This window comes from Pongo pygmaeus, chromosome 7 (assembly GCF_028885625.2).
Source record: "Pongo pygmaeus isolate AG05252 chromosome 7, NHGRI_mPonPyg2-v2.0_pri, whole genome shotgun sequence".
In the NCBI taxonomy this organism is placed as follows: Eukaryota; Metazoa; Chordata; class Mammalia; order Primates; family Hominidae; genus Pongo; species Pongo pygmaeus.
The window spans coordinates 65,044,257-65,061,783 of NC_072380.2; the positions used below are offsets into that span (position 1 = coordinate 65,044,257).

The window sequence follows — 17,527 nt, forward strand, 5'->3', positions numbered from 1 at the left end:
ATTAGACTCTCATTAGATATATGATTAGATGCTTATTAGCTATTTAATTAGTCTTTTTAGATATATAGACTCATTAGATATATAATTATACTTTTATTAGATATATAATTAGACTATTAGCTATATAATTAGACCCTTATTACATATATAATTAGACCCTTATTAGATATATAATTAGACTCTTCTTATTAGACATATTATTAGACTCTTATTAGATATATAATTAGACTCTTATTAGATATATAGACTCTTATTAGATATGTAATTAGACTATTAGATACATAATTTGCAAACAGTTTGTCCCATTCTATAGGCTTACTTTCCACTTTCTTTTTTTTTTTTGAGATGGAGTCTTGCTCTGTCACCCAGGCTGGAGTGCAGTGGTGCAATCTCAGCTCACTGCAACCCTGCCTCCCAGGTTCAAGCGATTCTCCTGCCTCAGCCTCTTGAGTAGCTGGGATAATAGGCACGTGCCACCACGCCTGGCTTATTTTTGTATTTTTAGTAGAGATGGGGTTTCACCACGTTGGCCAGGCTGATCTTGAATTCCTGGCCTCAGGTGATCCGCCCGCCTCAGCCTCCCAAAGTGCTGGGATTACAGGTGTGAGCCACCATGCCCAGCCTCCACTTTCTTGATATTACTCTTTGCAGCACAGAAGTTTTTAATTTTGATGAAGTCCAATTTATCTGTTTTTTCCTATGGTTGCTTGTGATTTTACTGTGATTTGTTAGGAACCATTGTTTTATCCAAGACTACAATGATTTACATTTATGTTTTCTTCTAAGATTTATATAGTTTTTAGCTTTTACATTTAAGTCTTTGAACTCTCCACCCAGTAATAGCAAAACATATGTATTCTTTTCAAGCCTATTCTAGAAATTTCATGTAAATGGGGTCATAGAATATTTGTCCTTTTGTTACTGGCTTATTTCACTCAGCATAATGTTTTCAAGGTTCGTCCATACTGTAGCATATGTCAGAACGTCATTCCTTTTATGGCTAAACAATATTCCACTGTATGTATAAACCACACTGTGTTTGTACATTTACCTGTTGATGGACACTTGTATTGTTTCCACCTGTTGGCCATTGTGAATAACACTGTAGGGAACATTAGTATACAGATATCTCTTTCAGTCCCCATTTTCAATTCTTTTGGGTTAATACCTAGTAGTGGAATTGCTGGGTCATATAGTAATTCTATATTTAGCTTTTTGAGGACTTGCCAAATTTTCTCTACAGAGATTGCACCATGTTACATTCCCATCAGAAATGTACAAGATTTCCAACTTCTCTGCATCCTCACCAACATATGTGGGCTTATTATAATTATAATAATTGTTGCTGTTATAGTCATCCTTATAGGTGTGATGTGGCATCTCACTGTAGTTTTGATTTTAATTTCCCTAATAATTTTTTCATGTCCTTATTGATCATTGATATTTCTTCTCTGGAAAAGGTCTACTCAAGTCTTTGCTTATTTCTAAATCGAGTCATTTGTCTTTTTGTTTTTGTGTTTAAGGAGGTTTTAAAAATATCCTGGATATTAAACCCATATCAGATATATGATTTGCAATACTTTCTACCATTCTGTAAGTTGCTTTTTTCATTTTCTTAATAATGTCCTTCAATGCATAAAGCTTTTATTTTGATGAGATCCAATTCATTTTTTTTCTGCTCATGAATTTAGTATTATATCTATAAATCCATTACCAAGTGTTAGGTGCATATATATTTAGGACTGTAATATTTTCCTGTTGGACTATTCCTTTCATCATTACCTAATGTCCCTCTTTGTTTTTTTTTGTTGTTGTTGTTGTTAACTGTTGTTACTTTAAAGTCTTTTTTGTCTAATATAAGAATAGCTATTCCTGCTCACTTTTGGTTTCCATTTGCATGGAGTATCTTTTTCCACCCCTGTACCTTAAGTTTATGTGAGTCCTTATGTGTTAGGTGAGTCTCTTGAAGACAGCAGATACTTGGTTGGTGGATTTTTATCCATTCTGCCATTCTGTATCATTTAAGTGGAGCATTCCAGCCATTTACATTCAACGTTAGTATTGAGATGTGAGATAGTGTTTTATTCATCATGTTAGTTGTTGCCTTAATACCTTGTGGGGTTTTTTTCCATTGTGTTATTGTTTTATAGGCCCTGTGAAATTTATGCTTTAAAAAGGTTCTATTTTGGTGTATTTTGAGGTTTTCTTTCAAGATTTAGAACTCCTTTAAGCATTTCTTGTAGTACTGTCTCAGTCATGGTGAATTATCTTAGCATTTCTTTGTCTGAAAAAGACTTTATCTCTCCTTCATTAATGAAGCTTAGTTTTGCTGGATACAAAATTCTTAGGTGACAGTTATATTCTTTTGAGAGGCTAATGATGGGACCCCAATCCCTTCTGGCTTGTAAGGTTTCTGCTGAGAAGTCTACTGTTAATCTGATAGGTTTTCCTTTATAGGTTATCTGATGCTTTTCTCTCATAGCTCTTAAGATTCTGTCCTTCATCTTGACTTTAGATAACCTGATGACTATGTGCCTAGGTGATAATCTTTCTGCGATGAATTTCCCGAGTGTTCTTTGAGCTTCTTGTATTTGGATGTCTAGACATCTAATAAGGTCAGGAAAGTTTTCCTCAATTATTACTTCAAATAAGTTTTCCAAACTTTTAGATTTCTTTTCTTCCTCAAGAACACCAATTATTTTTAGGCTTGGCTGTTTAACATAATCCCAAATTTTTTGGAGGCTTTGTTCATTTTTTTTATTCTTTTTTCTTTGTCTTTGTCTGATTGGTTTAATTCAAAAGCCTTGTCTTTGAGCTCTGAAGTTCTTGCTTCTACTTGTGCTAGTCTATTGCAGAAACTTTCTACTGCAATTTGTATTTCTCTGTATCTTTCATTTCCAAAAGTTTTGATTGTTTTTTCTTTATGATATCTATTTCTCTGCAGCATTTTTCATCCATATCCTGTATTTTTTAAATGTAAGTTGGTTTTCACCTTTCTCTGGTATCTCCTTGAGAAACTTAATAATCAACCTTTTGAATTCTTTATCTGGCAATTAAGAGATTTCTTCTTGGTTTGGATTCATTGCTGGGTAGCTGGTGTAGTTTTTTGGGGATGTTATAAAACCACATTTTTCCATATTACCAGAATTACTTTTTTGTTTCCTTCTCATTTTGGTAGACTGTTTTGGTGGGAAGATCTGGAACTTGAGGCCTGCTGTTTGGAGTCTCTTGTCCCATGGGGTGATCCCTTGATGTGGTGCTCTCTCCCTTCCCCTAGTGATGGGGTTTCTTGAGAGCTGGACTGCTGCCGAGTCTGTCCTGCAGACTCTGGCTGAGTGACGGATGGAAGAAGTTCACTGACACAGGTATTTTGCCTGACAGCACGGCTAAGGGACCCCATGGCTTAGCACCACCGATGAGAGTGCAGTGCTGCTGCAGCAGCCCCCATAAGCCAGAGATTCTCGTATTTATTTAGTACAGATTTAATGACAAAGGCTTGGAGCAAACACAATTTGTGGGTAATAAACATTGTCAATCCCCCGAGTAGAGAGCAGTCCTGTGGGTGAATAATCAAAGGTCGGTTTCTGCAGACAGGAGTAAACAAATTTATCTAGATAAGTCTCTTCATATTCCCTTGTTACCTACCCTTTGCTCTCAGGCTCTGGATAAGAGAATTTGGCTGCCTTCAGCCAAATTTTCTTTCGAAGCTTTTGCAAAACCTCCTGGCTTTCCAAGAAGGTTTGTGTCTTTCCCCATAATTTCTATAACTTTTCCCACCACCCTGAGCAATCTCCTACGGACTACAGTTATTGTTATTGCTCTTCTGTATCTAGCCACCTAACAGGTCTACCAGGCTCTGGGCTGGTGCTGGAGGATATCTGCAAAGAGTCCTGTTGTGTAATTCATCTTTAAGCCTTCCAGCTGTGCATACCAGCACCTGCTCTGGTAGAGGTGGCAGGGAAGTAAAGTAAACTCTGTGAGAGTCCTTGGTTGTAGATATGTTTAGTGTGCTGGCTTTCTTAAATGCTGGTTATGCTAGCAATGAAGTTGTCATGTGGACACACTCAGGACCTCTGGTTAGCCAGGATGTTGCAGGCAGTGGAATTAGCTGTTGTCTTCTCTTTCCTGGGATCAGGGTTGTTCTGTCATGAGTTGTTGTAATGACCTACATTGGTTGGCCTCCAGCCAGGAGGTGGCACTTTTGAGAGAGCACCAGCTGTGATAGCAGAAGGGGGATATAAGCTTGCCCTAAGATGGCCAGAGTATTTTGGTTTCTCAGAAGATGGGTGGGGCCATAAAGCTACCAAGAGTTTCTATGTTTTGTGTTTGGCTACCAGGGAAGATAGGAAAATACCATCAGGTTGGGGCAGGGTAGGCAGGTTTGAGCTCAGGCTCTCCTTGGGAAGAGCTTGCTTTAGCTACTATAGGTGATGGGGGGCTTGTTCTCAGGCCAATGGGATTCTATTACAGAGGGGATCTTGACCACCTTGCTTCAGATCATAAGCCACACTGCTGAGAAAGCAAGCATGGCTTTCAGACCTCAGCCCCCACCCCCCATCTGTCTACTCTGTTCGTGGCAGCTCCTGTGCTCCTGCACTTGCTCATATCCACAGCAACTCCCACTGATCCCCTGGACTCCACTCAATACAATTTATGCCCAGTCAAAACCACTAAAAATTACACTTGGGAGTCTCCTTCATCCTGTGATCCCTCCCAAATTCTGCTGGCTGCCTTCCCTGAGGGCCCCATGAGATATAATCAGGGATGGCTTCCCTGGGCTCAAACTGGAGACTTTTATATTTTGCCTGACTCCCTAAATCCATTTCATCTCTAGGCAAAGTCAAACCCTTCTCATGTGATCTGGATTTTCAGATTCCCCAGTAGAGATGTGTGTTCGGATGTGTGTCCCCCTCTCACACTTTGGGAATTCAGTTTTTTGCCTGTTTCATGGAATTTGCAGTGCCATGCCACTTCTTTCAAAGGATCTGTGAATTCTTTCAGTTTTCTGGTACAATCCTGTGGTGGTTCTTGCAGTAAATATCACAGTGTGAGTTTCCACATGCTGTTCTGTCTATCCATGTGGGAGCTGCATAATAGCCCTGTTTCCTATCTGCCATCTTCCCCAGATCTCTAACTTCATCTCATACTGTTCTGTGAATCACTGAACTTCAATCCACACTGTCTCCACGCCCCTCTTAGAGCAAGTCAGACAAATTCTACCTTAGGGCACTTGCATTTGTTCTTAACTCCGTCTGAGAACAATTTTCCCAGATATCCAAATATTCAACTCCCTTATCTCCTTCAAGTGTTTGTTTGTATTTTATCTTCTCAATGATGTCTACATTGATCACTATTTTTGAAATTGCAGTCTGGTCTCCCCCTACCCATAGCATTCCCAATTTTCTATTTCCTCTATTTCCTCTATGTTTTTTGTGGTTGTTGTTCCATAATTCTTATCACTTTCTAACATAACACATGTAATCTACTTTGTATTTTTTGTTGATTGCCTTTCTCTGCTACTACAATATTAGCTCCATGAGGGAAAGGATCTTTGGCTTGTTTACTGATATTTTCTAAGCACACAGAATAGCACCTGAAAGCACAGTTGGTACTCAGTAAGTATCTAATAAAGAGTGAATCAATTATTCTATAACTTTGATGGAATATTTTAGCAAAAAAAATGCTGCTGTGTTTTCAAATCCACAAGCTGTAAGTTAGAAGACATTTAATTAACCACATTTTCTGAAAAACATTATTTGCACCAGGAGATTTAGTACTTATTAAGAGAACTATTTGAATCTGAGTATAAAATATGGTCAACCACAACAAATTCTCACATATAGACATTAATAACTTCCCATTATTTATGAAGAGGTGATAATTAAACTGATTCAACATAAAAATAAAACAGCCTAATAATATTCTTAACAGTTATGCAAGAGAATGTAATTAATGGACAAAAGTACAGAAATCTATTACTCAAAGAGACATAAGACTCCAAAATAAGATAGGTTGTTAGTAGTTATTTCAACTTTTTAAAATAGCATGTTACCTGCAGATTAAATTCATGGGAGAAAGTAATCAAACAGAAATAAAATTTGTAAAGTTAATTACAGTGTTCAAAATACACAGCCATTGAATTACATAGAATTGATCAAGATTAGCACTTCAGTGGCATCAGGATGTGTAAGTCTTTAGAAACCTGAGATTAAGCAAATCTGCAGTGTTTATCACAGGTTAAAACTGGATATGAAGCTAATATGGGTTATCCTAAGGTACACACATAGGAATGTGAGTACAAATTCCACATTTATGTCTAAAATCAAAATCTCAAGTAATAAGTCAATGACATCTGAATCTAGGATCTAAGACACTCATCCAAACAAAGGTCAGGGAGGCTACGATAGAGCAAAGATTAATGAAGTACAAGCCAATTCAAACCCTTAGAAATAAATGTCATACGATGGCATAAACATAGGGGCATTAAGTCAATTGTTAGATTGGCAAAAAGGAAATCATTCTTGAAAAATGGGAGCAAGGACTGGGAACACCAGTTATTGGGGATTTATGGTCCAGAGAAGGAATTCAGTTAAAGAACCAGAGAACAATAGAAAAAAAAACAAACAAGTACTGGAAGATGGCTACCAGGCTCAGATCATTCTTGGTAGTGTGAATCAGCAAAAACTTATCTTTGTGTTTTCTATAGAGTCCCTTTCCCCCAACCCCCACCCCCGGAATCAAGCCGGGTCTAGCTGCATTTACTAGAGGCCCAATCACAAGATACAGGCAAACTAGGAAAGAAAGGAATTTATTGCTGTAACCAGACACAGGGAGAAGGCTGAAACTATTTGACTTTCTGGTTTCCTGGTTTCACAATTGGTAAGGCCTGGGGACATATGGAACTAACCACACGCTTAACTAAAAAGCCAAACCTTGGCTGTAGTTAACACACAATGAAAATAACTTACCAAGTTTTACCCTAAAGTTAATAAATGCTAAGAGTTAATTGAAACTACTGGAAATAGATTTATATGCAAGGAGTGTAAGAACAGTAAAATGTGTTTTTTAGTAAAATGTTGTTAAGAAGGCATGGACATGTAAACTTTTGCCTAGGGTTAAGGGATTGTTTTGAGTTAAATTAGAAAACAGCTGAAGGTTCAAAGAAGTGGTGGAAGAATTGTGGAAATCAATTTTGCAGAAGAGGTTCTCTGTGTGAAGATACTGACTAAATTCAAAAAAGGGTATATTATGGGTTTTCTGTAAATTAAGCATTGCAATAAAAGCATAACAAGGTTTTCCTAAGGCACTAATCTGCTCTTTGGCAAAATTTCTAAAGGGTTATAAAAGGTTTTTTGCTTCTTTAAAATTTCTGAGTCATCATCTTGCCAAAATAATTAGTTTATGGTAATTTGGAAATCTGTTTCATAATATCAAGTGTTTTAAACCTTGAACATATTTGACAGCCCTCCCAACATCAAATTTCAGTTTCAAAATTGTCTTCCCTGGTGCCTGGCTTTTTGAATACTTCAGACGGCCTCTGAAGTGTCCTGAAAAGAGAGGTAAACGGGATCATTTGACATGTTTAGGTACATGGGATTGCCAAAATGATGTTCAATCTTTTTTAGGTTATATTTTTGTGAATAATACAAATATATGTTCCATAACATATGGAATTTCTAAAATTCTAATGTCTAAATATATGTTATCAATCATAATTAAGGTTGGCATGTTAAGTTGTTGTAAACCATGAAGATAATCAAACTTATTTGTCAATTGTGTTTCTAACAGTAACTACCCTGGACATTTTGCTATTCACAGACAATTGTCTTGTTTAATCCTTTTCAAAAGATGGTTTATAATGAGCTATAGGACCCTGACAGGTGCTCTCAAATACAATTTCTGATTATATTTGAGATAGTCAATTTTCTAATAACTTTAGAGATTGTAACATTGGAATAAAGGAAAATGTACAGGACTCATAAAGAGCTGAAATGTTCATGAATATCAAACAAAACAAGAGTTAACTAAATAGACTGAGCTCAGAAAGCTGAAGCAACCTTTTTGACAGTTTGCTTGGCATATTGCTGATCCATGTTTGGTTTTTCAGACTCAAGGAAACTGATTTTGAATCACTTACAGTCTTTAATATTAAGTAAGGTATACACTCCTGTGATCAAGATTTGGAACATGTTTGTTTCTTTCTGCCTGGTTCCTCTAAAATTTAGAACCTATCTGTGAGTATTCTTAAATTATGGCAATATAGTTGTTTGCTGCAGTGGAAAAAGAATCCATTTTTCTCTTGCAATAGGACATAATTGAAAAACCTGGTAATTTTACCAAGGCTTTGACTGGAAGGGTATGCTTCTCTTTAAGGAGTCAATCTCGACTTGCAGAGCCAATAAAAGCCCAGTGGGAATACTGGCCTCATACCCTCACCTACACAGTGCCTTACAGGGTTGCTGACCTGTGGTCAGTAAAGAATGTCACTTTCTAACAGGCCTAGGAGCTCCAAGTTTGTCTTGGGACCTTAAGAGGAGAGGATCACCCGACTCACAGGTATTTGAGGATACAAAGCCGTGGTTGGGCTTGGCTTTAAAAGGGCTTATCTGTGATTCCTTGTGGAACACACTTCCATCAAAGCCAATCCAAATGACCTATGTAGAAATAATTATTCTTGCTGCACTTTATACAAATAATCAGGCCAAGTATAAAACTAAATTCTATTTAAACAATTCAGTTCTAAGATCATTTGTTTCTTAACAAAAATGAGGACTGGAAAGAGAGAAATTATATCCCAAAACTTATACATTTGCCATTAAATTCTAAACATACTAAGTGCAAAGTTTTTGCTTACATTTTAGACTAACTCTGCTTGTTCCTGTAATCCTACCAGCAATCTCTGGCTGCAGCTCAGAAAGAACAAGAGGGATGGGTATGCAAAAATCTGGATCAATATCTTGGTTCTGAGCAATTATCCTGCAAATCCTACCAGGCAATGGGAATAAATAGGATGTCCATCACTTGGAGGTTTCATTTTGGGAAAAGTAAAACCAAGGGAGCTAACAAAAGCCAAGCACCATGCACCCAAATCCTAGCAAGCGTAGATATAGCTACCTGTTATCAAGACATCCTTTCCTCTTGCTTGTTGGAGGAGGACTCAATTCCACAGTTTCACCTTAGCATTTGGCTTATGATAAGGAGTCCATGCAACCCCCCATATCAGAGACAAATTTTTGTCCCAGACTCAATTCCAAGCTTTGGGTCAAAGCCCTAGGAAAGAAAACTGGATCTGAGGGATCCAGAGGTAGGTAATAATGGAAGTTAAAAGGCACAGCACAGGTGAGCATGGCTGATTCCTACCAATTAAGCCAACCCCAAGCTTCCTGTTTCATGGATAAAGGCCACATTAATATCCACGGCATAAATGAGGTTTAGGGAATGCCAAGGCTACTGACAGTAGGTGGAAAAGAGGCACAGGTGAAAGCAAATAATTCCTATTCTCTAGGCACCCCTGCTTCATGGATGCAAGCCACTTTGGTACTCATGGCAGCACCTGCCAAGGTCACCGGAACTCGTGGTTGCAAGGACAGAAGAGGGAAAGAGGATGCTCTTCCCTCTCTCCCTCATGTACCCCGGTTATCTTCTAAGAAGATAAGGGAACCGGTGATGCCTGATCCCCTCTTTCTAGATGGGTAGCCATTCATCTTCAGTCTGTATCCCCTTTTGAATGCATCCTGAAACCCTGGGACTCATTTTAAAAATGCATTCCTTTTTCCTTCCTCCTCCTTAGTTCTCTCTGCACAAATAGGTAATTGCATCTCCATACTGTGAGACACTTCCCTCAGATGCATCCTCCAAACTGGAGTTAATTTCCCAAACCTTAAATTGGTTGGTTTAGGATTGGGCTCAGGTGAAAGGAACCCAGAAGCCTGACATGCCAGCAAAAGGGTAAAGTGCAACCAGTTGGACTTTTGGCCTCCCTCTCCCTATGAAAACTGGTAAAAGGCCTTGGAAGTGTTTTAGCTGTCCTTCCCCCAACTTTGTTTCATTTTCATACATGTTTTCTAATAACCTGGTTTGTCTTTTCTCTCCTTCAGGCCATCAAACTCCAAGCAGTCATTCAACTGGAGCCTCTGACAATGGCCCCTTCTTCCAGGAACCCTTAGATAGGTCTCTGAGGGAGCGCTGACTGCCAATTCCCCCAAAGAGCATCCCCCCATCAGTGGGAAGTATTTAAGATCAGTCTTCGTCCTTATCTTTAATCTAATAGCAGTTAAATGTACTTCTTTAGAGGGGGGAATGGCAGCAAGGTGGGAGGGGGTCCATGGAGAAACTCCAACCAGCCTGCCCAATAGGGTGGAGCATTGGGAAGTTCACGACATTTGCAGCAGGAAGGAGCCTGGCCCCTGCTCTTCCATTGTGGAAACTGAGATTTGAATGGCCGGGTGGGAAGTGCTCTGGCAGGGACTCTGGCCTTGTGAGAATCCCTGTTTGCCCCTTTTCTTCCTTTTCACCCAATAAAACCCTGCTTTACTCACCCTTTAAACTGTCCACAAGCCTAAATTTTCATAGCCATGGGATAGACAAGGCCCTTGTCTTTAGCTGAACTAAGGAAAAGTCCTACAACATTGGCACTAAGAATATAAGGTTGTCTCTATTATTTTAGCTTGCTCCAGGTTAAGAAGAAGCCCATGCAAGGCTCCTACTGACCATATGTTTTATTTCTAGCTTTGATGTTTGGGCACTGATTTCCCTAGGTTTAACTATTTAGTCAATGTTAAGGCAGTGGTGTGGAAATTTGTCTGTGTAACTGGAGTGCTAGGCAGGCCTGTCTGTGTGACTGTCATGCAGGCCTATCGTGTGATTGTCTGGGAGAAATGGCCTGCCAAAATCCCCAATGTCAATTTGTGCATGATTTCTATCATGCTTGTATATTTATTTATCATGAGAATTGTAGGGAGACAGGGCATTACAATATTTCTGGCTACATCCTGCTGAGAGAGGGTCATCGTTATGGGGCACCAAGTGCAGCACTGGAGTGGAATAGGTTGGTTTTTTCCTGGTAGCACTCTCTGTTTCAGGGGCTTAGAGACAGTGCCTGCTGAAACATAAGAGTATGCAACAGTAACACATGTAAATAGGTTGCTGCTGTTTTCTTCCGAAGTTTAAGTTGTCTAGTCTTTAGTTCACAGGACTTTAAGAAAGCACAGCTTAGATTTCAGTAATTTCTAATTAGGAAAAATGGAAAAAAGGAAAGAATTAAAAACATTATTTTGGAGACTTGCAGCCAGAAAAAGTAGAATTTAATTTAAACTGTAGAAAATAATAAAAATAGAAAAACATCAGGCAAGATTGTAATTTAACAACAGGTGTACTATAGTTTTGCAACATGATTTTTCTCTCTTCAGTTTCCCATTTTTATTAAAAGACAAATTATGGTAGAACTGGTTTGCTTTATTATACTTGGTCTAATTATTTGTATACATTGCAGCAAGAATAATTACTTTTCACATAGGCCTTTTAAATGGACTTTGATGGAACTTTGTTCCATAGAAGGAATCTGAGATAAGACCTTTTTAGAGCCGAGCCCAGGCATGGATTTGTACCATCAAATACCTATGAGTTAGGTGAATTCTTCTCTTGAGGTTCCAAGATAACTTGGGGTTCCTGGCCTGTCAGAAAGTGACATTCTTTACTTACCACAGATCAGAAACTCTGTACAGGGACTGTGTACACAAAATATGAGGCCAGTTTTCCAAGGGCTTTATTGGCTTCATAAGTCAAGTTTGATTCCTTAAAGGAGAGCATAACATTCCAGTTAAAGTCTTGGTAAAATAACCAGGTTTTCCAATTGTGTCCTGTTACAAAAGAAAACAGATTCTCATTTCACGTATGCAAATAACTATATTGCCATAAGTTAGGAATACTCACAAATAGTTTCCAAATTCTGGAGAAATCAGGTAGAGAGAAACAAATATGCCCCATATTTTGTTCATAGGAGTATGCTGCACTTGTTAAAAGTTGTTAATAGCTTAAAAGAAGTTTCCTTGACTCTGAAAAGCAAAACAAAGTATCAGCAACATTTTAAGCAAAAAGTTAAAAAGATCACTTCAGTTTCTTATTAGCTTAGTTCATGCAGTTAATTCCTGTTGTGCTTAATATTAATAAACACCTTATCTCTCCAAGAGTCCCAAACTTTATCTCTCTATACTGATGTTACAATCTCCAAAGTTATTAGAAACCTGCATTCAAGAACACCTGTTAGAGCTTTATAGCTGATTGTAAAACCACTTTCTAAAGAGGCCAAAACAAGACAACAACTATTTATGGATGACAAAAAATTTTAGGGTAGCCATAGTTAAAGACAAAATTGACAACAAATCTGTTTCCTCTGTGGCACAGAATAATTTAACATAACCATTATAATTATTATGGATAATCTACACTAAGATATGTCAGAATTACAGGAGTTTTCCATAATTTTGAAACACATACTAGAACATATTTATGCAAATATGGCCCAAAGAAAGCCAAACCCCATTTTATACTTGGCAATGTTTTCTGTATGATTTTTGTAACAAATATGCCAAATTTTACCTTTACATTAGTGTACTGTTAATGTTAAACTTAATTTTTAATAAAACTTTGTAGACATTTACCCAATTTTAATGTCTGACTATAAGGTAAGGTTTTTATAGACCTTTTATAACCCTTCATAATTTTTGTTAAAGAGCAGGTTAGTGCTCTAAGAGAAACCTGTTGTGCTTTTTTTGTTAATGCTCAATTTACGGAAAAACTGGATGATACCCCTAACTGTAGCCAATATGTTTACATACAGAATTTTTACAATTAATTATCTTATAAACTTTCCACAACTTGCTTAAACCTTTAGCTTTGTTTTATTTAACTTAAAACAATCCTTTAACCTTTTAATCAAAGCAAAAAACCCACATTCTCATGCCTCCTTATAATCTTTTTATCGAAAGTCTATTCTACTTTCTTTACACACCTTGCATGCAAACTGTTGTCTTCAATAGTCTTAAATACATGTTACTCTGTTACCTCTTAGCAACCTTTACTTTTGGTGAAAACCTTGGTGAGCTTTGGGATTTTAATTATGTACTAGGTGTGGAGCCTAGGACCTAGACAGAAGTGCAGGTAAGGTCTGACTCTTCCCAGCATTTAGCTTAATGTGTCTCAGGCCTCACTTAGCTGTAAAGAAGGCAAGTTGTACAGCTAAGAGTCATAGTGGCATTTTAAAAAGCATTTAGGAGGCCTAATAACTTTTAAATTGTACAACATTTCTTGCATAAATTCCCTTTCATAAATTATTCATGACTTAACACAGATGAGCTACAACATGCTTTCACTTTCTGACTTGTTTTAAACATCCCTCCATTTTAAACAACCAGTTATTTTACTTTAGGACACGAATTTACCATACAAGATTCTTTCTTACATAACATGACAACAGTCCTTTCCCAGAACAAACTTCCTTCAAGCTCATGGACCAGACTGCTTAAGGCCACAAGATTAGAAGTTACAGTATGTTACTAAATAATTCAAGACGTGGCTATCTTCATTAAACCAATATTATTGTTTTATTTATCAAAAATTACACAAGCAAAGATCATTCTGTTTTGGGCTGAGTTTATAGTTTTGTAGCCCCTATGCCAAATTTTGACACCTTATAATATTTGGTTGGGATAAAAATGAACTTGCTTGATCAATAAATGCAAACAAAATGTATTCTGGAAATTCTTAAGATATTTCTAATATTACTTTAACAATAATTTAAAGCTAGCTAGCTTATTAAAGATTTTACTTAAGTCAGATAAACTTGAAAAAGCATTTGACAAGTGTTTCCATTTTTTCCATTAAAGCATTTGATTTAAGCACTTTTATTTTTCTTTAAGCCAATTAATTAGAGCTCTTTTTATTTTTTTCAGTAGTGAAACACTGTGTATACAACATATAAATATATAGACATATTAGACATCCAAACAGAAGTACATTTTATAGATTCATAAGGCCTCCTTTTTTCCTATCTTAGACTTGCAAACTCTGAATAACCTAGTATGTTACCCTGGCAGTGGTCAGCTAAATAGCCCTAAATCTTCATATTGAAGGAAACAACTCTTAGGTGAAAACTGAATTGGCAAGATTTACATCTCAAGGTACAGAGAGAAAAGTCTGGTGGTGCTAGAGGGAGATTACTAACTTTATTTAGATATCAACTATCTATCTTTTAACTGGCTCTCTGAGCTCTGGGCAGAGCCCTCACTGAATCCTGGGTTTTCAAAAGGAAGGAATATTATGAGGCTAGATCATGTGATGCTTTTACAGTGCACTTAAAATTTTTTTTTCAAACAAAGACATTTCTAAGTGTCTAAACTACATTTTTCTTACAGATACCAGAGTAGCTTCCGTTGCAATAACTACTAATGAAGAAAACAGAATTCAGTCAACTGAGAAAAAAAAAAATCCTTTTCTCAAGACAAGGTCCTAGGAGAGAAATAAACAAAAGTATGCAGATCTTTTAAATACAAACACATACATATGCACACATATATATACACATCTTGGATGTTAGCTTTTAATTAAGTTGACTCTTAACCATGGAGCTCCTATAAAAATCTTTTTCTTTCCCAGAGGCCTCTCAGCAGGAGGTGTGGAGGGGTACCGGTACTGTTTCTAATCTGACAGAAGTCTTCCCAGAGGGCTCTCTGAGGGAATGGAGGCAGCGTTCCCTATCTTAAATTCAACAAGACTATAGGTACAGACCCAGAGATAGTTTAGATAAACACAGACACAGAGATAGTTTCAGACACAAAAGGAGGTGCACATGGCTGAAATAGGCCCGAAAACCAAATACCAAACGGGTGTACAAACCAGCCCTATTATCTTCCTGATGGTACCGGACAAATGGCTTAATAGCCCAAATAAGGAAATAATAGGCTCCAGGCATATGGTTCCGTTTTCACTCACCCTTTGAGCTAGTCCACTCCTGCCAAACTTCCGTTCTTTCCCAGTGAGGAAAAGGATGTATGGTTTTGCCCATGGGCCAGCCCTCAGAAGATTCCCTGGGACAATCTCACCAGGCAGCTGCTGGGAGTCTCCTGTTGACCATCTCATTGCAATCCGCTGGCCACCGAAGGCAACATCATCCTGGCGGCCTCCTGGCTGACTCGCCAAAATTTTCATTCCCGGAACCAAGCCAGGTCCGGCTGCGTTTTCTCGAGGCCCAATAACGAGATGCAGACAAACTACGAAACAAGGGAATGTATTGCTGTAACTGGATACAGGGAGAAGGTCAGAGAAAATTCCGCCAGACCAATTGAAAGTGTCACAATTTTCTTAGTGCTTATATAGGTTGGGGTTATGTGCCTATGTGCAGTATAGCATTCGCCTAAGTCTGTTGGCAACTAATTTTGTTTCAACTACAAGGTCAGAGGCAAAAAAATGCTTGCTGGGTCCTAATAAGCTGCGGGGGCCCCAGTACCTTCAAGGCCTGTCTATTGTGTTACTGGAGTGATTATTTCCATCTTATCTTCTTTACAGCTTGATCTGGAGAGCCGCCTTAGGCTCTCCAATGAATCTATTCAAACAGCTGCCTCTGTTACCATGACTCATCTCAGATTTTGTTGACCCGAGACAGGTCCTGGCACTAGGAATGTAAGGCTGTCTATATTATTTTGGCTTGTTCCAGGTTAGGGAGAAGCCCATGCAAGGCTCCTGCTGACCATATGTTTCATTTCTAGCTTTGATGTCTGGGCACTGATTTCCCTAGGTTTAACTATTTGCTCAATGTTAAAGCAGTGCTTTGTCTGTGTAACTGGAGTGCTATGCAGGCCTGTCTGTGTGATTGTCAGAGAGAAATGGCCTGCCACACCCTGAACTAGGAGAACCATTTTTTTCATGGTGACAGGCAGGAATGAGTCACAGAAGTGGTAACTGATAGAGCCCAGCTGAAAGGTTAAAAATCTATAGGAATGCAAATGAGCATAAGGCCCAGATGGCTTCACAGCCAAATCTTCAAAGACCAGACAATCCCATTGCGACTTAAATTGTTGTAGAACATAAAAACAAGGGAAGATTTCCAAGTTATTTTTCTAGAAGTAAATATAACTTTGACATCTAAGTTGTTACATAGCACAAAAGAGACTACAAACTTATCTCACTAAAGAATAGAAAAGTAATAAAATTGTAGTAACAATCAAAGCATATTTTCAAATTACACATTATGACCTGTATTATTTTCCCAATGCTGCTCTAATGAATTATCACAACTTAGTGGCCTAAAACAATACAAACTGATTATCTTACACTTCTGGATGTCAGAGTCTGAAGTGAGTCTCACTGAGCTAAATCAATCTTTTGGCAGGCAGCCTGGCCAACACGGTAAAACCCTGTCTCTACAAAAAATACAAAAATTAGCTGGTGGTGGGCACCTGTAATCCCAGCTACTCAGGAGGCTGAGGCAGGAAAATCACTTGAACCTGGAAGATGGAGGTTGCAGTGAGCTGAGATCGTGCCACTGCACTCCAGCCTGGGCAACGGAGCAAAACCCTGTCTCAAAAAACAAACAGACAAACAAAAAAAACCTCTTGTCAGGGCTGAGTTTCTTCTGTGAGTTCCAGGCAGAAATCTGTGCCCTTGCTTTCCCAGCTTCAAAGCCAGCAATGCTGCGTCTTCTCTCATCTGATCTCTAATTCCCTTTTTATTTCCATTTTTATATCTTTTGTCTCTGATTCTGATCTTCCAGACTCTGTCTTGTAAAGATCCTGCAATTACATTGCGCTTAACTGGACAGTCCAAGATAATCTCCCCATCTCAAGATCCTTAACTTCATCACACCCACAAAGTCCCTTTTGTCGTGTAAGGTCACACATTCTCAATTTCAGGAGATGAGGGAGTGGACATCTTTGGAGGCCATTATTCACCCCACCACATGCTTCAGTTGGGATTTATTTTAGAATTGCAAGGATAATTTGATATTAGAAAAACTATTAATATTATTTACCATATGAATAAATATAGAAAAAATAATATATGGTAATCTCTATAGATCTAGAAAAGACCTTCCAGCAGAATTGAACATTTGTGTCTTTTAAAATCACTCAATAAAATCGGAATGAATACTCACTCAACATCATATATATAATGTATTTATATACATTATATGTAATATATGTAAAAACAATATATTTACATATATACATATATTTATACATAATGTATATAAAATGTATTTATATATTACATATATGTACATATTGCATATTTGTATACAAAATGTATATAGAGATATTTTATGTACATTTTATATATAAATATGTAATATGTACATACATTTCATATATAAATATGCAATATGTACATATATGTAATATATAAGTATGTATTTATGTATTATAAATAAATGTAATATGATAAAGTGTACTTATATACATTTACATATATAAATATTTATATATTATATACATTTATATAAATATAAAATATACATTATAAATAAAATAATGTA

The 17,527-nt window shown here is 37.5% G+C and overlaps 1 protein-coding gene across 1 annotated transcript in view; it reads right to left on the reverse strand.

Annotated features, from left to right (window-relative positions):
• The window catches only part of OPRK1 (opioid receptor kappa 1), a 167,442-nt gene that overhangs the window by 108,919 nt on the left and 40,996 nt on the right, over positions 1-17,527 (reverse strand). Inside the window, exon 2 of the mRNA XM_054499482.2 lies at positions 15,099-15,266. The gene's annotated coding sequence lies outside the window, so the exon portion shown is untranslated. The remainder of the gene's footprint in view (positions 1-15,098; positions 15,267-17,527) is intronic.